Genomic DNA, 25310 nt, shown 5'->3' with positions numbered 1-25310 from the left:
AGTATTATATATACCAACCACAAAAGTGTTCAACACATATTTAATCAGAAACAACTGAATATGAGGCAGCGTAGGTGGATTGAATTGTTGAATGATTACGACTTTGAGATTCGTTACCACCCGGGGAAGGCAAATGTGGTAGCCGATGCCTTGAGCAGGAAGGACAGAGAAACCATTCGAGTAAAATCTATGAATATAATGATTCATAATAACCTTACTACTCAAATAAAGGAGGCGCAACAAGGAGTTTTAAAAGAGGGAAATTTAAAGGATGAAATACCCAAAGGATCGGAGAAGCATCTTAATATTCAGGAAGACAGAACCCGGTATAGGGCTGAAAGGATTTGGGTACCAAAATTTGGAGATATGAGAGAAATGGTACTTAGAGAAGCTCATAAAACCAGATACTCAATACATCCTGGAACGGGGAAGATGTACAAGGATCTCAAGAAACATTTTTGGTGGCCGGGTATAAAAGCCGATGTTGCTAAATACGTAGGAGAATGTTTGACGTGTTCTAAGGTCAAAGCTGAGCATCAGAAACCATCAGGTCTACTTCAACAACCCGAAATCCCGGAATGGAAATGGGAAAACATTACCATGGATTTCATCACTAAATTGCCAAGGACTGCAAGTGGTTTTGATACTATTTGGGTAATAGTTGATCGTCTCACTAAATCAGCACACTTCCTGCCAATAAGAGAAGATGACAAGATGGAGAAGTTAGCACGACTGTATTTGAAGGAAGTCGTCTCCAGACATGGAATACCAATCTCTATTATCTCTGATAGGGATGGCAGATTTATTTCAAGATTCTGGCAGACATTACAGCAAGCATTAGGAACTCGTCTAGACATGAGTACTGCCTATCATCCACAAACTGATGGGCAGAGCGAAAGGACGATACAAACGCTTGAAGACATGCTACGAGCGTGTGTTATTGATTTCGGAAACAGTTGGGATCGACATCTACCGTTAGCAGAATTTTCCTACAACAACAGCTACCATTCAAGCATTGAGATGGCACCGTTTGAAGCACTTTATGGTAGAAAGTTCAGGTCTCCGATTTGTTGGAGTGAAGTGGGGGATAGACAGATTACGGGTCCGGAGATTATACAAGAAACTACCGAGAAGATCATCCAAATTCAACAACGGTTGAAAACCGCCCAAAGTCGACAAAAGAGCTACGCTGACATTAAAAGAAAAGATATAGAATTTGAAATTGGAGAGATGGTCATGCTTAAAGTTGCACCTTGGAAAGGCGTTGTTCGATTTGGTAAACGAGGGAAATTAAATCCAAGGTATATTGGACCATTCAAGATTATTGATCGTGTCGGACCAGTAGCTTACCGACTTGAGTTACCTCAACAACTCGCGGCTGTACATAACACTTTCCACGTCTCGAATTTGAAGAAATGTTTTGCTAAAGAAGATCTCACTATTCCGTTAGATGAAATCCAAATCAACGAAAAACTTCAATTCATCGAAGAACCCGTCAAAATAATGGATCGTGAGGTTAAAAGACTTAAGCAAAACAAGATACCAATTGTTAAGGTTCGATGGAATGCTCGTAGAGGACCCAAGTTCACCTGGGAGCGTGAAGATCAGATGAAGAAGAAATACCCGCATCTATTTCCAGAAGATTCGTCAACACCTTCAACAGCTTAAAATTTCGGGACGAAATTTATTTAACGGGTAGGTACTGTAGTGACCCAAACTTTTCCATGTTTATATATATTAATTGAGATTGATATTTACATGATTAAATGTTTCCAACATGTTAATCAATTAAACTTGTTAAGACTTGATTAATTGAAATAGGTTTCATATAGACAATTGACCACCCAAGTTGACCGGTGATTCACGAACGTTAAAACTTGTAAAAACTATATGATGACATATATATGGTTATATATATAGTTAACATGATATTATGATAAGTAAACATATCATTAAGTATATTAACAATGAACTACATATATAAAAACAAGACTACTAACTTAATGATTTTGAAACGAGACATATATGTAACGATTATCGTTGTAACGACATTTAATGTATATATATCATATTAAGAGATATTCGTACATCATAATATCATGATAATATAATAATTTAAAATCTCTTTTGATATTATAAACATTGGGTTAACAACATTTAACAAGATCGTTAACATAAAGGTTTCAAAACAACATTTACATGTAACGACTAACGATGACTTAACGACTCAGTTAAAATGTATATACATGTAGTGTTTTAATATGTATTCATACACTTTTGAAAGACTTCAAGACACTTATCAAAATACTTCTACTTAGTAAAAATTCTTACAATTACATCCTCGTTCAGTTTCATCAACAATTCTACTCGTATGCACCCGTATTCGTACTCGTACAATACACAGCTTTTAGATGTATGTACTATTGGTATATACACTCCAATGATCAGCTCTTAGCAGCCCATGTGAGTCACCTAACACATGTGGGAACCATCATTTGGCAACTAGCATGAAATATCTCATAAAATTACAAAAATATGAGTAATCATTCATGACTTATTTACATGAAAACAAAATTACATATCCTTTATATCTAATCCATACACCAACGACCAAAAACACCTACAAACACTTTCATTCTTCAATTTTATTCATCTAATTGATCTCTCTCAAGTTCTATCTTCAAGTTCTAAGTGTTCTTCATATATTCTACAAGTTCTAGTTACATAAAATCAAGAATACTTTCAAGTTTGCTAGCTCAATTCCAAACTTGTAAAGTGATCATCCAACCTCAAGAAATCTTTGTTTCTTACAGTAGGTTATCATTCTAATACAAGGTAATAATCATATTCAAACTTTGGTTCAATTTCTATAACTATAACAATCTTATTTCAAGTGATGATCTTACTTGAATTTGTTTTCATGTCATGATTCTGCTTCAAGAACTTCGAGCCATCCAAGGATCCGTTGAAGCTAGATCCATTTTTCTCTTTTCCAGTAGGTTTATCCAAGGAACTTAAGGTAGTAATGATGTTCATAACATCATTCAATTCATACATATAAAGCTATCTTATTCGAAGGTTTAAACTTGTAATCACTAGAACATAGTTTAGTTAATTCTAAACTTGTTCGCAAACAAAAGTTAATCCTTCTAACTTGGCTTTTAAAATCAACTAAACACATGTTCTATATCTATATGATATGCTAACTTAATGATTTAAAACCTGGAAACACGAAAAACACCGTAAAACCGGATTTACGCCGTCGTAGTAACACCGCGGGCTGTTTTGGGTTAGTTAATTAAAAACTATGATAAACTTTGATTTAAAAGTTGTTATTCTGAGAAAATGATTTTTATTATGAACATGAAACTATATCCAAAAATTATGGTTAAACTCAAAGTGGAAGTATGTTTTTCTAAAATGGTCATCTAGACGTCGTTCTTTCGACTGAAATGACTACCTTTACAAAAACGACTTGTAACTTATTTTTCTGACTATAAACCTATAATTTTTCTGTTTATATTCATAAAATAGAGTTCAATATGAAACCATAGCAATTTGATTCACTCAAAACGGATTTAAAATGAAGAAGTTATGGGTAAAACAAGATTGGATAATTTTTCTCATTTTAGCTACGTGAAAATTGGTAACAAATCTATTCCAACCATAACTTAATCAACTTGTATTGTATATTATGTAATCTTGAGATACCATAGACACGTATACAATGTTTCGACCTATCATGTCGACACATCTATATATATTTCGGAACAACCATAGACACTCTATATGTGAATGTTGGAGTTAGCTATACAGGGTTGTGGTTGATTCCAAAATATGTATAGTTTGAGTTGTGATCAATACTGAGATACGTATACACTGGGTCGTGGATTGATTCAAGATAATATTTATCGATTTATTTCTGTATATCTAACTGTGGACAATTAGTTGTAGGTTACTAACGAGGACAGCTGACTTAATAAACTTAAAACATCAAAATATATTAAAAGTGTTGTAAATATATTTTGAACATACTTTGATATATATGTATATATTGTTATAGGTTCGTGAATCAACCAGTGGCCAAGTCTTACTTCCCGACGAAGTAAAAATCTGTGAAAGTGAGTTATAGTCCCACTTTTAAAATCTAATATTTTTGGGATGAGAATACATGCAGGTTTTATAAATGATTTACAAAATAGACACAAGTACGTGAAACTACATTCTATGGTTGAATTATCGAAATCGAATATGCCCCTTTTTATTAAGTCTGGTAATCTAAGAATTAGGGAACAGACACCCTAATTGACGCGAATCCTAAAGATAGATCTACTGGGCTTAACAAACCCCATCCAAAGTACCGGATGCTTTAGTACTTCGAAATTTATATCATATCCGAAGGGTGTCCCGGAATGATGGGGATATTCTTATATATGCATCTTGTTAATGTCGGTTACCAGGTGTTCACCATATGAATGATTTTTATCTCTATGTATGGGATGTGTATTGAAATATGAAATCTTGTGGTCTATTATTATGATTTGATATATATAGGTTAAACCTATAACTCACCAACATTTTTGTTGACGTTATAAGCATGTTTATTCTCAGGTGATTATTAAGAGCTTCCGCTGTCGCATACTTAAATAAGGACGAGATTTGGAGTCCATGCTTGTATGATATTGTGTAAAAACTGCATTCAAGAAACTTATTTTGTTGTAACATATTTGTATTGTAAACCATTATGTAATGGTCGTGTGTAAATAGGATATTTTAGATTATCATTATTTGATAATCTACGTAAAGCTTTTTAAACCTTTATTGATGAAATAAAGGTTATGGTTTGTTTTAAAATGAATGCAGTCTTTGAAAAACGTCTCATATAGAGGTCAAAACCTCGCAACGAAATCAATTAATATGGAACGTTTTTAATCAATAAGAACGGGACCTTTCACCATACTTCTTCATTATTTCATTTCCTATGTTTTCTTTAGTAAGAGCTTCTCGTTGAGCCTCTTTGATTTGTGAGTTGAGATTCATGCGAATTTTTATGTTCATCGCTCGTACTCGAATTGGTTCCCGTTCCTTTCTGCTTAGAGCATCGGCCACTACATTCGCTTTCCCGGGATGATAGCGAATCTCACAATCATAGTCGTTTATCAGCTCGACCCACCTACGTTGCCTCATGTTCAGCTGTTTCTGATCAAAAATATGTTGAAGGCTTTTATGATCAGTAAACACAGTGCATTTAACCCCATATAAATAGTGTCTCCATATCTTCAATGCAAACACTACTGCTCCCAATTCTAAATCATGCGTCGTATAATTCCGCTCGTGAATCTTCAATTGTCGGGATGCGTATGCTATAACTTTCTTCCGTTGCATAAGGACGCAACCAAAACCTTATCGCGAAGCGTCACAATATATCTCAAAATCATCGTTCCCTTCAGGTAATGATAAAATAGGTGTTGTAGTCAACTTCTTCTTCAGTAATTGAAATACACTTTCCTGCTCAGAAGTCCATTCGTACTTCTTCCCTTTTTGCGTTAACGCTGTTAATGGTTTAGCTATTCGGGAAAAATCTTGAATAAACCTTCTATAATAACCAGCTAAACCCAAAAATTGGCGTATCTGCGTTGGTGTCTTAGGAGTCTCCCATTTTTCAATGGCCTCAATTTTAGCTGGATCAACCTGAATTCCTTTGCTACTAACAACGTGGCCAAGAAATTGCACTTCTTTTAACCAAAATGCACACTTAGAAATTTGGCGTATAACTGTTCTTTTCTTAACAATTCTAATACCAACCTTAAATGCTGCTCATGCTCTTGCTCACTCTTGGAATAGATAAGAATATCGTCAATGAAAACGATAACAAACTTATCTAAATACGGACTACAAACTCGATTCATGAGGTCCATGAATACAGCTGGCGCATTAGTCAACCCAAACGGCGTAACCAAAAATTCGTAATGACCATAACGTGTCCGAAAAGTAGTTTTCGGAATATCTTCTTCTTTGATACGTAATTGATGATAGCCCGATCTTAAGTCGATTTTAGAGTACACACATGATCCTTGCAGTTGATCAAATAAGTCGTCAATTCTCGGTAGTGGATACCGATTCTTGATAGTTAACTTATTTAATTCACGATAATCTATACACATCCTAAAAGATCCATCTTTCTTCTTGACGAATAAAATCGGAGCTCCCCACGGTGAAGTACTTGGTCGTATGAATCCACGGTCCAGTAATTCTTTTAACTGACTCTGAAGTTCTTTTAACTCAGACGGTGCAAGTCTATATGGAGCACAAGCCACTGGTGCAGCTCCTGGTACTAGATCTATTTTAAATTCTACAGATCTAAATGGAGGTAATCCCAGCAACTCTTCCGGAAAGACTTCAGGAAAATCTCTTGCCACAGGTACACCATTGATGCTCTTCACTTTTTCCTTCGTTTTGACTTTATTAACATGTGCTAAGATAGCATAACACCCTTTCTTCAAGCACTTTTGAGCTTTCAAACAACTAATGAGTTTTAGCTTTGATTTACCCTTCTCTCCATAAATCATTACTGGCGTTTTATCCTTACGAGGAATGCGAATTGCCTTCTTGGCACACACAACTTCAGCTTCTATTTTGGACATCCAGTCCATGCCGACTATTACATCAAAACTTCCTAATTCTACGGGTATCAAATCAATCTTAAATATTTCTCCGGCTAAATTTATTTTACAATCACGGAAAATTTTATCGGCTTTAATTAGTTTACCATTAGCTAACTCAATCATGTACTTAGCATCTAGAGGTAATGATGAACAATTCAATTTAGCGTAAAAGTCTCTACTCACGTAACTTCTATCAGCACCAGTATCAAATATAATAGATGCGGATAAGTTATTAATGGTAAACGTACCCGTAACAAGCTCCGGGTCTTCACACGCCTCTCTAGCATTAAATAACAAATGCTCTTCCACGTGCAGATCCATTATTCTTCTCTGGATTCGGACACTGGCTCTTATAATGACCATGTTTCCCACACCCATAACAGGTAACAGTGGCCAAGGCAGTTCTATTTGCATTAGTAGCAGGAGTCTTGGTGCCATTTGTATTTGTAACAGGAATCCGACAATCTTCAGCAAGATGACCCCTTCGATTACAATTTTCGCACACCACATTACAATAACCAGAGTGATGTTTGTTGCATCTGTTACATAAAGGATTTCGTCCTTTGTAACCTGAGTTCGAACCGCTACCCGCACCTTGCGTGGTTTCTTGTTTCTTGTTGGATTGTTGATGATTACCTTCCCACTTTCTTTTGTTTCCCGATGTCTTGACATCGGTGTTCTTATCCAGAATAATCTGGTCCATCAACTCGTTCGCCATGGTGATGGCTTCATGAATAGTCTTGGGTTTCGATGCTGTAACATTTGCTTTGAAATTTTTAGACAAACCATCTTTGTACAGTTCTATCTTCCGTTCTTCGGTTGGTACCAATTCGGGACATAGCAAAGCTAATTCCATGAATCGCTGATTGTAGTTGGTGAGTTCAGTACCAACAACTTTCAGGCTTCGTAATTCAGCTTCCAACTTCCTAACCTCATTCCTTGGACAATACTCGTTGATTAGCATTGTTTTGAATTCTTCCCAGGGAGTATCATAAGCTACATCTCCTCCTACAGCCTTCACATAGTTTTTCCACCATGTGAGTGCACTATCTTGTAAGGTGCACGATGCATACTTGGTCATGTCCTTCTCAATACAACCACTGATTTTAAACACAGACTCAATCTTTTCGATCCACCGGGTTAAACCGACTGGTCCTTCTGTTCCACTGAATGATGAGGGCTTGCAACCTTGAAAAGTTTTGTAAGTACATCCCACACGAGGATTTGGGTTAACTGTAGCACCTCTCTCAGCCTCGACCCATAACATTCTGTCGTCCACTCGCTGATTGATGAGTTCCTCGATTTCTTGTTCAGTCATTCGGTTCAATCGCGCAATAATCTTCAATAAGAATGAAAAATAATAATTATTCACATGGAATATTATAGATGTAGTATGCATTTACAGTACATCGTAGCTTATTAATAATATGAACCAGTTATTATTATAAAAGCCTTTTCTTCTTATTAGCGTTTTATAATTATATCTAGGGTAGTACCTACCCGTTAAAGTTCATACTTAATAGCTTAGTACAGAAATCAATTACTATCACCCAAATAATACTCAACCATGGAAAATTATTGCATTTCACACTTCACTATTTTACATATGCTTATCTTACATCAAACATTAAGCAAACCACACTAGTAATATTATACAAAACGTTATATGATCCCATGGTTTAAAACAACAGCGCATCATTTAACCCAAAACGTTTGTGTTCAAAGAATTCGCTTATAGGTTATCTTGACTGTCTCCCTGCGTTTTGGCAGAGGGGCTGAAGAACTGGATGCCGGGATAGAACTAATAGGAATAGCGGGAATAGGGGTGAAAGTGTCTGGTGGAGTTGGTGCCACAACATCCTCACTAAACTTGGGATTTGGATTTTCCAATTCAGTAGCCTTTCGTTTCTTTCCTCTTTCAAACTTGTCTTTCGTAATTTCCTGTATTTCTTCCTCCTCAGGATCACTTTCCGGTTCCTCTTCAATTGATTCATCCGAAAATTGTGAGTCTTCCCCAAAGGTATCGTTTTTATCATCGGACAGGTTAATGACTGGAACACCATCTGAAGATTCTAGTTCGGAGTCGCTGAATGTGATAACAAGTTCTAAGCCAGACATCTATCACATAACAACTAGCACGTTAGTACCACATAATATTTACATATTAATTTTTTTTAACCAACCTAAGGATAAGCAATAGTTTTCGAAATCAAACACGGTCAAAGTCCAGAATCACTAATGCATCCTAACAAACTCGATAAGACACACTAATGCAAATTTTCTGGTTCTCTAAGACCAACGCTCTGATACCACATGTCATAACCCGACCTTAACCATAAGGATGAATACAATAACATATGATTTCATCGCGAGGTATTGACCTCTATATGCGACATTTTTCAAAAACTGCATTCGTTTTTACAATACAAACCATAGCTTTTATGACAAATACAAGGTTTAAACAACTTAATAATGATTATCGTTTAGCGATAATCTTAGACTTACAAACTTTACATGTGATAATAACAATACGACCTCCAACATATTTTACATTACAAATCCTCCGATATGCAGTTTTATTTTTGACACAAATATACATACTCAAGATCGTGCTTAAATTCAACATGTTGCAGCGGAAGCTTTTAGTTATCACCTGAGAATAAACATGCTTAAAACGTCAACATAAAGTTGGTGAGATATAGGTTTAATGCCGGCAGCGTTATAAATATAGACCACAAGATTTCATATATAAACGTTTTAATAAAAATATTCTAAGTTGTTGAGCACTTGATAACCATACTTAACATTTAATCAACGTGGCATATTCCCTTTATTATGAAATCTTACTACACCGTACCAACTGTAGTCACCAAAATGAAGTACTGTGCAACCGTTGAATACTGGTCGTCCAGTCCGGTTGGGGTTGTCAGGCCCGATAGATCTATCAACAGGATTCGCGTTTACAATACCTCATGTAAATAGTAGTTACCAAGTTACAGGGAAGTATGCCAGTGGTACAACTCAACGTAGAATATATATTTTTAATCACTTGTGTCCATAACGTAAATCATAAAATGCATGTATTCTCATCCCGAAATATTTAGAGTTTAAAAGTGTGATTATATACTCACTTTTGCCTTGAAGGTATTTATCACGACTTGGTCTCCGATAGATATCACAAACCTAACCATATATATAATATATCAACATATTTTCTTTTCAAGTAATCGTTACATATATATATATATATATACTTTTAATACTTTTAATATTTTCTTAGTCCGTAGTTAGCAATCCGATGTTAGTGGTCCACAATTAGTTGCTTAAATAAAATAAATAAAGACCCCATCGTATTCGTATTGATCAGAATTAATCTCGACCCATGGTACCATGTTGTCAAGTGACGTGTTGCGTACATAAAGTACCGTGTTGTCAAATGACGTGTTGCGTACAATCATGAGGTCTTATGATTAATCTTCTCGTGGTGTTTACGGGTGGTCCTGAAATATATAAAATCAAATCATAAGTAAATATATATGAAATATTATATTAATTAGAAATATATGATTAATTTAATTTTTCTCCAAATATTTTCGTAGCTAAACTAGCTTCGCATACCCGAACTTGTTTTAGTCGTAGTTTCTTCATTACAACTCCGTTTTTGTTGGTTCAACTTGCCACTTCCTTGGATCGAGTCAAATTTTAAGAATATGAACTGACTCATGGCTGCTAATAAAGTGATTGTGATGTGTATATACCAATAGTAAATATGTATAGAAGCTGGGTATGATACGGGTACATATACCCTAGATATACGTATAAAAATCTTGAGAAAACGGAACGAGGATTCAAATATAGCTATCTTTTATAAATATACTTATATTGTTTTATGTATATAAATCCTTTAAAAGTGATAAAATACATATCTATACGATACATGTATAAGCATTATAAGTTTTAAGTATTTAAGTCGAAGAACGTCACATATAGTTATCGTTTTGAAAACTTAAGTTAGTAGTCTCAAAATATACTTATAACTCATTGTTATTAGTACACAATGAGATATTAAAACATTCTTAGATCATGTTAAATATATAAAAATACATATATATACACGAACGTATAATTATCGTATGTTATATAGTTCGTGATATCATCGGTCAAATTGGACGGTCAAACGTTGTGTAAAACTCTTTTCAAAAACATAAGTCTCAACAATTTAGATTGCTTATCATGTTGGTAAGGTTTAATTTATGTAAATATTAATCTTATAAGTGTAAAACGATCGGAAAAATCCGGGTCGTTACAGTACCTACCCGTTAAATAAATTTCGTCCCGAAATTTTAAAGTTGTACCTATTTTGCGTTCTCGGGAAAAAAATGTGGGTACTTTTGTTTCATCTGATCCTCTCATTCCCAAGTAAACTCGGGACCTCTTCGAGCATTCCAACGAACCTTAACGATTGGTATGTTGCTCTGCTTGAGCCGTTTAACTTCACGATCCATGATTTCGACTGGTTCTTCTATGAATTGTAGTTTCTCATCGACTTGGATTTCTTCAAGAGGAATGGTGAGATCTTCCTTTGCAAGACATTTCATGAGGTTTGAGACGTGAAATGAATTATGTACTCCGACGAGTTGTTGTGGTAACTCGAGTCGATAAGCTACCGGTCCGATGCGTTCGATGATCTTGAACGGGCCTACATACCTTGGTAACTCTAGTAGACTTGCGTAGTTGCTTTATAAGGCTTGCTTTTGGATTGATTAGGATCGGGTAGCGTATCCTCAATCGCCATGCTCGGCTTTATTTGTATTAAAAGTCTTGTGGTCGAAAACTTGTATTTTGTACTTAAGGGGTAATTTGGGCATATGTGGGCCCGGTGTCGTAAAACCCTTTTTATTAATGGAACGTGTTAGTTTTACATATTTGAATATGTGGTGAAAAGCGTTTTGTCTAATTGTGTAGGGAAACGGTCAAACATTTTCGTGTATTTGACTTTTTGGGACAGTAGCCTGTCCAGGGCATTCTGCGCGCCGCGCAAATGCTTGGCGCGCCGCGCCACCAGCTGAACACAGAAATATTTTTTTTTTTTGGATATTAAATCGCGGGTTGTTCGTGGTTTGGTTTGGGTTGTTACAAGTGGTATCAGAGCATGGTCTAAGGGATTTAGGTGACTTGAGATAGGTGCCTAGACTTAGACTTTTGTGTGTGCTTAATTTGTTACGGGACTTGTAGGATTACGGGTCGGAATGGGTTTAGTTAGTGCCTTGTTTATAGGTTGACTAACATTTATATTAGTAATGCGGATATTATTAATATATGATTGTGTTGTGATGATAATTCTCGCGTGTGTTTATATTACGTAGAATTTCTTTTGTGTTTGTTTATAGCATCGAGCGAGACGGTCGTTGTACTAATAAGTCGATACGGCGTGTGTGCGTAATAAGGACTTGTAAACCTTATTACGGGTGCAAATCGTGTCTAACAAGTGATGTACGATGAGTTTTTAGCAAGATGGGGCAGTGTTGCGTGTGTGGTTTTATACGTTCGTGATCTAATCGCTTTGCATTCCTTAGAATGGCGACGGGAAGTGTGATCGACATGAACAACGCTGAGATTAACGCTAGAGTTACGGTCGCCGTTGCGGAGCAAATGAGTGCGTTTCGAGAAGAAATGGATAGGAAGTATTCCGAACTTCAAAGTAGTGGTGAAATGGAGCGTTGTCTTAAGAGCTTCACGAGGACTAAACCCCCGATGTATGACGGGAAACCGGATCCTTTGATAAGCACAACTTGGATCTCGGATGTCAAAGGGTGTTTTCGTACTATTGATTGCCCTCCCGAGAAAAAGACGAGACTCGCTACGAGTTTGTTGAGGGGTAGGGCGAGGGATTGGTTGGATGGTAAGTTTGATCTTGCCGGTGGTGAAACGTTTATGGTGTTATCGGGGGACGAGTTTAAGAAGGAATTCTTCGAGGAGTTTCGGACTTCGACTGAATTGTCAGAATTGCGTAATGAGTTGCGAAATTTGCAACAGGGTTCTATGGATTTGAATACTCTCAAGACGACCTTTATGGCGAAGGCTCGTTTTTGCCCGGAGTATTTGGGGAATGACCATTTGTTGATGCAAGATTTCTATCAGACCTTGAATGATGACTTGAAGAGTAAAATTAGCCGGGGTCAAGCAAAATCGTTTGCGGAATTATTCGCCTTGGCTAGAGGTTTCGAGTCATATTCACGATCCAAGAAGAGTGAACCTTCAAGTGAAAGAAGGGTTGTTTCGTATGGTGCTCCGAGTAAGAGGACTAAGGGTCCAAGTGTGAGCACAGGTGGTACACGGACGGGTATACTGGATTCTAGTGCGTCTAGATGTTACAATTGTGGCAAGAGGGGTCACAAGTCTTGGGAATGTTCGATACCAAAGGGTGATAGCATGGTGTGCTTCTACTGCCAAGAAGAAGGACATCGTAAGTCAGAATGTCCCAAGTTGCCGGGGACGGGTGCGACAAGGAGACGTTAAGGTACGTTTCGTTTTAAATAAATATGTCCTTTGATTATTTATAAAGTGCCATTTGTGTTTGAGATTTATTAAATGCCTTATGTTGTGCATATTGTTGTTATGGGTGACGTTCCTAATGGAAGTACCCTATGGTGATGTTTGATTGTCGGGCGAAGGGTGTAAGACTTGGTGCAACCAAGCATTCCTTAGTATTTGGGAAATGTTTCTACCAAGCCAAGGAAATGGGTTTTGGTATCAGTTGTTAATCGCGTGTTCGCTTTTGTGTTGAAATGGATGAACCGTGAGGTTCGTCGGGTGGTTGGAACCCTTGAGATTGAGTGTTTAAAGTCTCGATGTAGGTTGGTAATGGTGTCTTTATGACGCGACATTAGGTGCCTCTTTTATACCTACTAGCGTGGTGTTCGGCTCCGATTGTATTGTGGTTACATTGTACTTAGGGTACCGAGGTGAAACCCTTAAGTACATGAGTGACTAGGTGAAAGTTGACAAACTAAAGCAATTGGATGATTGCGAGGGTATGGTTTGTGTAATTGGTGGTACACTTTTCGTTCGAAGTGTTTAAGGATATGTTAAGATCCTTGGTATGCTCAAGGTTGGAGCAAGAGATGGTAATGGGTCGTGTGAACCCAATTGTTGGTAAAGTCTACCTTTGGTAGCATTGTACGGTTGTACGAGGTGCGGATATGGAACGTAGTTCCAAGTGGGGGAGTTACACTCCCGCCCGAGGAAGTTTTGGTGTGAGATTTCAGATGATGCTTTTGGTGGATCCGGAAATTTGGTCGAGACCTAGTTTTGGTCTACTTGTGGTAGAGTACAATTTCGGTTAAATTGTACTTATGATTTTGGATTTGTAAATTATCACCGAGGTGGTAAGATGGTAAATCTCGTTGAGAGATGATGGACGTGTTTGGCGAGCAAGGTGAAATCCCTCGGTTAAGGGATGTGTGTGAGACGGGTTCTCTTTTGGAGAACTATTATTGGGTACCTATGTTTGATATAGGCGGTTCTTGCTCGATTGTGTGAATGGTTAGTGGTATCCGTTAGGATTCACTATGGCGTAGCAGAGCGCGATGTTACGCTACTCGTTGTTCGAGGCCAAAAGGGCGTTGATTGATGAAGCATGACCTTCGGGGTCCGCTGACTTCATCATGGTATTGTTGATTGGTGGAGCATGACCTTCGGGGTCCGCTGACTTCATCATGGGCGTAGTGTTATATCGGTGAAGCATGACTTTCGGGGTCCGCTGACTTTATCCGGTGTTGAGATTGGTGAAGCATGACCTTCAGGGTCCGCTGACTTCATCATGGTAGTGGATCGCGTGTGGTTTCGGATTCACGATGACGCGTGTGGTTTCGGTCATCTTATTGTGGAAGTGAGTCGCGTGTAGTTCGGATTCACAAATGACTCGTGTGGTTTCGGTCATTGTATTGAGGAGTGAGTCTCGTGTGGTTCGGATTCACAAATGACTCGTGTAGTTTGGTCATTCCTCCGGGATAGTGACTCTCGTATAGTTCGGATTCACTAAGGCGCGTGTAGTTCGGCCAATCCCGAGTGTTGTTGTGGTAAAGGTAGTCAGTCGCGTGTAGTTCGGATTCACTAAGGCACGTGTGTTTTCGGCCAGCCATCGTGTTGTGTGATCTGTCGGTTGTTTTATACACCGATGGTGGGGTCGTAAGGACCATGATGTTTGATCTATTGGTCATTTTATACACCAATGGTGGGGTCGTAAGGACCACGTCGTGTGATCTATTGGTTGTTTGATACACCAATAGTGGGGTTGTAAGGACCATGTTGTGGGAACTATCGGAAGTTTTATACGCCGATGGTGGGGTCGTGAGGACCATGTTGTGTGTTGAGTGATGCGATAGCCGTGTTTTGCTCACATGTTGTTACGGGGGTGACGATAGTATATTTTTGTACACCTTGGGATCAGCGTTTCCATAGTCGTTTTGGGCGCTATCGGTTTTAGCCGTTTGTTTACGATGTTACGGTAGTTGCGTATTGGTCATATTGCGCACTACAAGGGATGTTTAGTGGTAAGTGTTATCCGTAAGGGTTTGTTTGGTTCGGTCTTCATCGTTTCGGGTTGTTGACCTTAGGTCGAGACTTGGTTGCTTTTAGCGTTGTACTCGGTAAGGGTACGCTAAGGGATTGATATCTCGGTATGAGATTGGTTGAGTTTTCCCGATGTTAGGGAATGAGCATGGTTTTAATGCTCGGATTGTGGATTTGATAAATCGCAGGTGACTATTTAGTTGCTAAAGGCGATTCATTGGGAAGAATTTCTTAGGAAAGTCGGTTGGGACTTATGTTTGAGGACCGTGGAGTGTGGTCCGTTTGGTTAAGTGGTGAAGATCACGAGGACGTGATCGATTTTAAGTGGGGGAGAGTTGTAAGAACCTGGATTCTGATTCTGCCCAGTCGCGTGCCGCACGGGGTCATGGCGCACCGCACAAATGGTCGCTGGCAGACTCCTTTGTTATTTTAGAGTTTTAAAAAGGGCGTTTTGGTCTTTTCTCATTTGAGCCAGATTTGTGGACTTAACCTCATCCACCCATTTCATTTATTCATTTCTTTTTCCTTTTCTTTTCATTTTTCTCTCAAGAACTCAAACACCCATTTGATTCAAAGGGAATTGTGGAAAGGAAGAAGCGGGTATTGATCTTTGGCGTAGTAGACAAGTTTGTTCTCCTCGTTCTTAGCTACACTGTGATACTAGTGGTAAGCTCTAACTCCGAATTTCGTTTTTGTGTTCATCATTCAAATTTGGGGCTTTTGATTTTATGATTCATAGATGGAACCCATTTAGTTGTTAATTGAAGATTAACACCAAGATTCGGGTTTATAAGTGTTAAAGGCGGGTTTTGGGTTGGTTAATGATTTAACCATGTTTAAGACTTAAGAATGGTGTATAATCACTAGTATTAGTGATTACTAATGTATTTGAGACCTTTAGGATTCTTGTGGTTGACTAATTTTGACTAGAGTCAAAGTTAGGGTTTGTTGATGATTATGACCCGATTGTCGATTTAATAAGGTTTATAAGCTTGAAATGGATTAAGTTGAAGCATGGAACCGAGTTAAATATGTTTTGGTGTCAAAACTTGCTAATGGCGTGATATTGACTTCTTATGGGTCAAATTAGGGTTTAAGTGTCATTTTGGGCAAGATAGGTGTTTAACACCTATGTTTGGGTTTGATTGGCATATTAAGACCATTCTCACTTGTGTTAGTGATTATTGGTTAGTTTGGGCGCGGTTTGTGCTTGGAAGTGCATTTGGGTCGAAATTGCACTAGTTGTCAATTTGGGTTGATTTGTATATCTACCCTAATTGTGTTACTTGTTATGTGATAAATGGAATAGGTACATTCCATCGGCGATTGCAGATTATTCGGTGGCATTCCTCAAGGCGACAAGGTGAGTGTTAATATCCTATGTGCATATGTATGTGTAGGATGGGTGCGGGTCGGGTGAAGTTGTTCTCGGTTATAGAGCTCACTTCACATATAGGTGGATTTGATGGACTTTTGTATAGATCCAATTAGCACGGATGTGCATTTTGGTTGACCACCTTTGGCGAGGTACACGTTTTGTGTGTACATTATCACACGTGATTGTGAATTGGATAACCCCAATGGCGAAGGGTTGATATTGAATTGTGATGTGTTTATTTTTATGAATGGATATGTGTTGTCCAAGTTAGTAATATATGTGTTGTACGCTAACGGTTTTACGAATGGATATGTGTTGTCCAAGTTAGTGATATATGTGTTGTACGCTAACGACTTTATGAATAGATATGTGTTGTCCAAGTTAGTGATATATGCGTTGAACGCTAATGACTTTATGAATGGATATGTGTTGTCCAAGTTAGTGATATATGCGTTGTACGGTAATGGTTTCATGAACGGATATGTGTTGTCCAAGGGTTAGTGATATATGTGTTGTACACTAACGGTTGTTACAAACACCGATGGGAAATTCGAGTACCATTCCTTTGTGCGATTGGTTAACCTTGGGTGGTTTTACGCTCTGTTATATATATTAATGTATTGTTGTGATATAGCTAACCCTCCGGGTGTAGTTTATTGGCGTTGTTCACATCGTCGTTGGTGACTTAATTTATGGTTGTTGTTACTAGCTTGTTGCTTAGTGATTATACGGTATGCTTAGCTTAGCTTGCCTTTATGCTTGGATGCTCCGGTATGCGGTATTTGATTATTTGTGTGGCGTGTCCATTTTATACATATATATGTATGTAGCATGTTATCACTCACTAAGCGTTAGCTTACCCTCTCATTGTTGACTTTTTTTTATAGATTTGCATGGATGCGGTGGCTCGGGCAATCGGAGACTAGTAGACTTGCGTAGTTGCTTTAGAAGGCTTGCTTTTGGATTGATTAGGATTGGGTAGCTTATCCCTAATCGCCATGCTCGACTTTATTTGTATTAAAAGTCTTGTGGTCGAAAACATGTAATTTGTACTTAAAGGGGTAATTTGGGCATATGTGGGTCCGGTGTCGTAAAACCCTTTTTATTAATGGAACGTGTTAGTTTTACATATTTGAATATGTGGTGAAAAGCGTTTTGTCTAATTGTGTCAGGAAACGGTCAAACATTTTCGTGTATTTGACTTTTTGGGACAGCAGCCTGTCCAGGGCATTCTGCGCGCCGCGCAAATGCTTGGCGCGCCGCGCCACCAGCTGAACACAGAAATTTTTTATTTTTATTTTGATATTAAATCAAGGGTTGTTCGTGGTTTGGTTTGGGTTGTTACAGAATCAAATTGCTATGGATTCCTTAAGAAGTAAATTTAACAAAACCAATTCGAAAAGATCAGCTCAAGTAGTAATTTTTAGAGCTTTACCCTCTTTTTGTGTCGGTGGACAGATTTGGGAAAATCCCGGCATCCACCCAATATATGATTTTTGATAAAATACTTCCACTTTGTCTAAAATCATGAAAAAAATACTGGAAGTCTTATTTACATATATTAACATATTTCCAAAGTCTTAGCCTCGAACTCAAAGTCTAAGATAGGTTTTTAATTCCCAACCCAAAACAGCCCGCTTTTTACCTTAATGGAGATTGAAGGATGTATGTTAAGTTTCAAGGTGTTCTTCATATGTACAAGTTATAAGTTCTTATATTAACTTAATATAACATCCTAATACATATAAATAACTGTTATTAGAGTTAAGTTAGAAAGATTAGATTAGTTTTTCAAACAAGTTTAGAATCAACTAAACTATGTTCTAGTTTATAAACTCTTATATAGATAGCTATAAACATATGAATTGAACAAGAGTTGAAGTAGAGTTTTTACTTCAAGTTTAGAATGTAAAGTTGCTGGAAAGAAGTAGTAGAACAAAACTTGAGAGAGTTCTTGCAAGTGTGTGTAAAAATGAGTTAGAAATGGTGCTTATTTATAGGCTTGAAAACTTGGTTTTTAGTGAAAATATCTAAGATAAGTTAAAATGTAGTAAGTCATGGATGACATATTAAATTAATTAGGTCATGAATGACATATTACACAAATAATTTCAGATTTCTATTGGTATATACCAATAGTAAATACTTCTAGAAGCTGTGTATAATACGGGTAAAAATACCGTATAAATGCGAGTAGAATTCTTGAGGAAATTGAACAGAAATACAAGTATAGCTATCCTTTATATGTATTGGTATATTATAAAGTGTATTAAATACTTGTAAGGATGTATTTACACTCGTAATACATTGTATGTACATACATTTTAATTTAAGTTAATTACGTCGTTTAAATAGTAACATATATATTGTTCAAAAACTCTTAAAATTAGTAGTATGAAAATATATATATATAATACTTTGTTAATATACTTAATGAGATATTTAATTATCATATTTTCAAGTTAAATATATGTATATATACACATATATATAATTAATTCAAGTTATAACGTTCGTGAATCGTAGGAATAAAAGGTTGGTCAACTGCTTATATAAAATTCTTTCCGGAGGTTCAAGACTTATTAAAATTCATTGCTTATCATGTCAAAATTATTAAATCATATAAATAGTATAATCAAGTAGTCGTAAAAATCTGGTTCATCACAGTACCTACCCGTTAAAGAAATTTCGTCCCGAAATTGGAAGTAGTACCTATTTAATGGGCGGTGTTTGTAAACAGATGTGGATACTTCTGTTTCATCTGGTCTTATCTTTCCCAAGTGAACTCGGGACCTCTTCGGACATTCCAACGAATCCTAACTATAGGTATGTTGCTTTGCTTGAGCTGTTTGACTTCACGGTCCATGATTTCGACAGGCTCTTCTATAAAATGCAGTTTCTCGTCGATTTGGATTTCTTCAAGAGGAACAGTGAGGTCTTCTTTTTCAAGGCATTTCCTTAGGTTCGAGACGTGAAATGTATTGTGTACTCCAGCAAGTTGTGGTGGTAGCTTAAGTCGATAAGCCACCGGTCCAATACGTTCGATGATCTTGAATGGTCCTACGTATCTTGGGTTCAATTTACCCCTCTTACCAAAGCGTATCACACCTTTCCAAGGTGACACCTTTAACATAACCATGTCATCAACCTGAAATTCTAACGGCTTCCTTCGAACATCAGCATAGCTCTTTTGACGACTTTGGGCGGTCTTCAATCTCTCCTTGATTTGCACAATCTTATCAGTAGTCTCCTGTATGATCTCGGGACCAGTCAGTTGTCTATCACCTACTTCGTTCCAATAGATAGGGGATCTACACTTTCTTCCATAAAGTGCTTCGAATGGTGCAGCATTAATACTCGTATGATAAATGTTGTTATACGAGAATTCTGCCAATGGTAAATATTTATCCCATCCGTTTCCGAAATTGATCACACATGCTCTAAGCATGTCTTCAAGAGTCTGAATGGTCCTTTCACTTTGCCCATCGGTCTGAGGATGATTGCCATATCCAGACGAGTCCCTAGAGCTTCATGTAGTGATTGCCAAAGCCTTGACGTAAACCGACTGTCGCGATCGGATATAATGGAGATAGGTACTCCATGTCTTGAATCAACTTCCTTCGTGTATAATCGCACCAATTTCTCCATCTTATCCATTTCCTTCATAGGTAGGAAATGTGCAGATTTGGTGAGACGATCGACAATTACCCAAATGGTGTCGTAACCCCATGCAGTCTTTGGTAGCTTCGTGACGAAATCCATATTAATACATTCCCATTTCCATTCCGGGATTTCTGGTTGTTGAAGCAGACCTGACGGTTTCTGATGTTCCGCCTTGACTTTGGAGCAAGTCAAACATTCTCCGATGTACGTTGCAATATCAGCTTTCAAATTTGGCCACCAAAAGTGTTCTTTAAGATCTTGATACATCTTTCCAGCTCCGGGATGTATCGAGTATCTCGTCTTATGTGCCTCATCCAAAACCAATTTTCTTAACCCTTTAAACTTCGGTACCCAAATGCGTCCAGCGAAGTATCGGGTTCCGTCCTCCCGTGTAACAAGCTGTTTATCTAACCCTTTAAGCATCTCATTTCCAAAGTTTTCTTCAGAAAGAGCTCCTTGTTGAGCCTCCTTAATTTGGGTAGTGAGGTTCGTACGAATCTTCATATTCATTTCTCGTACTCGAATCGGCTCTATTTCCTTTCTGCTTAAAGCATTTGCTACTACATTTGCTTTCCCAGGATGATATAGAATTTCACAATCATAGTCGTTTATCAGCTCGACCCACCTACGTTGCCTCATGTTCAGTTGTTTTTGGTTGAAGATATGTTGATAGCTTTTATGATCGGTATACACAGTACATTTAACCCTGTACAAGTAGTGTCTCCAAATCTTTAATGCAAACACCACTGCTCCCAATTCTAGATCATGAGTCATATAATTTTGTTCATGAATCTTCAGTTGTCGGGATGCATATGCAATAACCTTCTTTCGTTGCATGAGGACACAACCAAAACCTTGTCGCGAAGCGTCACAATAAATTACAAAATCATCGTTCCCTTCAGGTAACGATAGAATAGGCGATGTAGTTAACTTCTTCTTCTATAATTGAAATGCGGCTTCCTGCTCAGAAGTCCATTCATACTTCTTCCCTTTGTGTGTTAATGTTGTTAATGGTTTGGCTATCCGGGAAAAATCTTGAATAAACCTTCTGTAATAGCTAGCAAGACCCAAAAATTGGCGTATTTGCGTTGGAGTCTTTGGGGTCTCCCACTTTTCAATGGCTTCAATCTTGGCTGGATCAACCTGAATTCCTTCACTGCTGACAATGTGACCAAGGAACTGTACTTCCTTCAGCCAAAAGGCGCACTTGGAAAATTTTGCGTATAATTGTTCTTTCTTTAACAGTTCCAGCACCAACCTTAAATGTTGTTCATGTTCTGCTTCATTCTTAGAATAAATAAGAATGACATCAATAAAGACAATAACAAACTTATCCAAATACGAACTGCATACCCGATTCATGAGGTCCATGAATACAGCTGGTGCATTTGTCAGCCCGAACGGCATGACTAAAAGTTCATAATGACCGTAGCGTGTCCGAAATGCGGTTTTCAGAATATCTTCTTCTTTGACACGCAACTGATGATAACCCGATCTTAGATCAATTTTGGAGTAAACACGTGATCCTTGCAACTGATCAAATAAGTCATCAATTCTCGGTAATGGGTACCGATTCTTGATAGTTAACTTGTTTAATTCGCGATAATCTATACACATTCGAAAGGATCCATATTTCTTCTTGATGAATAAAATCGGAGCTCCCCATGGTGAAGTACTCGGTCGAATGAATCCACGGTCCAGTAATTCTTGTAACTGGCTTTGTAACTCTTTCATCTCAGACGGTTCAAGTCTGTATGGAGCACGAGCCACTGGTGCAGCTCCTGGTACTAGATCTATTTAAAATTCTACAGATCTAAATGGAGGTAATCCCGGCAACTCTTCCGGAAAGACTTCAGGAAATTCTCTTGCCACATGCACGTCGTTGATGCTCTTCTCTTTCTCCTTTGTTTTGACTTTATTAACATGTGCTAGGATAGCATAGCACCCTTTCTTCAAGAACTTTTGTACTTTCAAGCAGCTAATGAGTTTTAGCTTTGAGTTACCCTTCTCTCCATAAATCATTACTTCCGTTTTATCCTTACGGGGAATACGAATTGCCTTCTTGGCACACACAACTTCAGCTCCTATTTTGGACATCCAGTCCATGCCGACTATTACATCAAAACTTCCTAATTCTACGGGTATCAAATCAATTTTAAACATTTCTCCAGCTAAATTTATTTTACAATCACGGCAAATTTTATCGGCTTTAGTTAGTTTACCATTAGCTAACTCAATCATGTACTTAGCATCTAGAGGTAATGATGAACAATTCAATTTAGCGTAAAAGTCTCTACACATGTAACTTCTATCGGCACCAGTATCAAATATAATAGATGCAGATAAGTCATTAATGGTAAACGTACCCGTAACAAGCTCCGGGTCTTCACACGCCTCTCTAGCATTAATAACAAATGCTCTTCCCCATGTAAGTCCGTTATTCTTCTCTGGATTCGGGCACTGGCTCTTAATATGACCCTGTTTCCCACACTCGTAACAAGTAACAGTAGCCAAGGCAGTTCTATTTGCATTGGAGGCAGGAGTCTTGGTGCCATTTGTATTTATAACGGGAACCCAACAATCTTCAGCAAGATGACCCCTTCGATTACATTTGTTGCACACCACATTACAAAAACCAGTGTGATGTTTGTGGCATCTGTTACATAAGGGATTATGCCCTTTTGTAACCCGAGCTTGAACCATGTAGTGACCCGAACTTTTCCATGTTTATGTATATTAAATGAATTGGTTATTTACATGATTAAGTGTTTCCAACATGGTAAGAAATCAAACTTGTTAAGACTTGATTAATTGAAATAGGTTTCATATAGTCAATTGACCACCCAAGTTGACCGGTGATTCACGAACGTTAAAACTTGTAAAAACTATATGATGACATATATATGTATATATATATAGTTAACATGATATTATGATAAGTAAGTATCTCATTAGGTATTTTAACAATGAGTTATATACATAAAAATGAGACTATTGAATCAAGAAACTAGAAAACGATATATATAATGATTATCGTTATAACAATGTTTTACTAATTACATATTGTAGCGACCCGACCAAATCATGTTTGACGGCGCCGAATACTTAGGTCCCGTTACGTGGTCATAAGTCTTTAACATGACATTTGACCAAAATATGTCGCATTCATTTCATAAGTAAAAAGATGTTTCAAGTTTACAAATGTAGTTCAAAAGACTAGTTACATTACAAAGTTTAACGTACGAATGAAACCTATGCGACACAATTTAAAGTAGTCAAAAGACGCTCCAACTATGCATGTATACTCGACATCCAAGCAAGTATCAAAAAGAGTGCGGAAGCATGTATCAAGTAGCTTTCAAGGACCTGAGAAAACATATAGAAAACTGTCAACGAAAACGTTGGTGAAATCATAAGTGTTTTTGTAAACGTTACATTTGAACCACAAGATTTAATATAATATGATTATCTAAATCATTTGCATTCCAAAGTTGTTATTTGTTTCGCGGGCACCCAATTATCAAACTTAACTGTTTTGCACCCTTTGCGTAGTGTTAGAACATACACTAGACCCGAAAATATATTTCATCCGCTAACGGTAGCGAACCGTCCGAATGAGGCTCGTCAAGCCCATGTGATCACATAATATAAGTTCACGTTTACACCCTGCAAGTGTAACTAATGATAATTTAATTGAGGATTTTTGTTCAAACCCGTACGTGGAATGTTCGTTTTCGTACTTGTGTTCAATGTGTAAAAGTATGATACGTATATGTTTCTCATCCCATAGTTTAAAGCATAAAAGTTGTTTGAAAGATGGGACTATGATCTCACCTTGAGTGCACGTATGAAAAGTACTTCACAAAGTAACGTGTGCGAAGGATAATGCTAGTCTTGACCTAAACAAATAGGTCGTATCAATAACGGTAAACACGATAGGTCAAAGATGTTCAATTAGTCCTATGGCTCGTTACGACTCGATTATGTAGCATGTGAATCAAATTGTCAAGTTTAATGCAAAATACAAGTATAGAAACAAGTTAGGAAGGTTGCATAATCATTTGGTTAAGTTTGACAAAAAGTCAAACTTTGGTCGGTCAAAGTCAACGAAAAAGTCAACACATTCGGGTCGGGTCCCGAACTATTTTTCTGAGGTTTTTATTCATATATAAACAGGTTAGAACAAGTCTCATGTGAATCGGAGGTCCATAGGATGCCAAACATTTTTCATATAATTGACATGTAGGTCAGAACCTGAACACGGCTTAGGCCGCGCCGCGACCCAGGATTGCCGCGCCGCGACAATACACGGGAACTGGTACCTGGTCAGTCTCAAATGTCCAAGTCTCAATTCAAAACACTTTCAAGCATAACTCGCAAACCGCTAATACTTAGAACTCGTATCTTATATCGTTAGAATGGTAATTTGACAAAGAACACAACTAAATACATTTCACCAACCAAAAACGTAATTTGTAACGATCGGCTTTCCAAAGTAAATGATCAATTAATACACGCATTTAATACTTAAATTTGATAAGTGCACATTTATGATTCGGACATTTAATGCATACATACGACATTGCCGTTTTGTATGTAATCGAGAATACAATACAACTAACTACTTACTAACAATAAATCATGGCATTCAATGCATCAAATATTCATTTCAAGCTTATCAAACCCTAACCCAAATTCACCAAAATCACTAATCAAGTTTATGGAGTTTTCTCAAGCAACCTACACATGAAATTGAAGCTAGTGATGTTAGGAACACATTTAATACATGCATTTATGGCATTTAACATCATTTAATCAACCAAATCACAAAATCAAACACACCAAAGTTTATGTTCATGCTAGTTACTTCAAATAACAAAATCGAACATATAAATCATATATTCATGTTAGACTTGAGCCATAGACACTAATTACCAACTTTATAAGTTAAAAACATCAAGAACACAAAATCTAGTGATTTTAGAAAGTTACCCAAATGTAATGAAATTGGTATGGAATCGAAGAGGAAG

Source organism: Rutidosis leptorrhynchoides, chromosome 4 (assembly GCF_046630445.1).
Source record: "Rutidosis leptorrhynchoides isolate AG116_Rl617_1_P2 chromosome 4, CSIRO_AGI_Rlap_v1, whole genome shotgun sequence".
NCBI lineage: Eukaryota > Viridiplantae > Streptophyta > Magnoliopsida > Asterales > Asteraceae > Rutidosis > Rutidosis leptorrhynchoides.
This window is presented reverse-complemented; position numbering follows the sequence as displayed.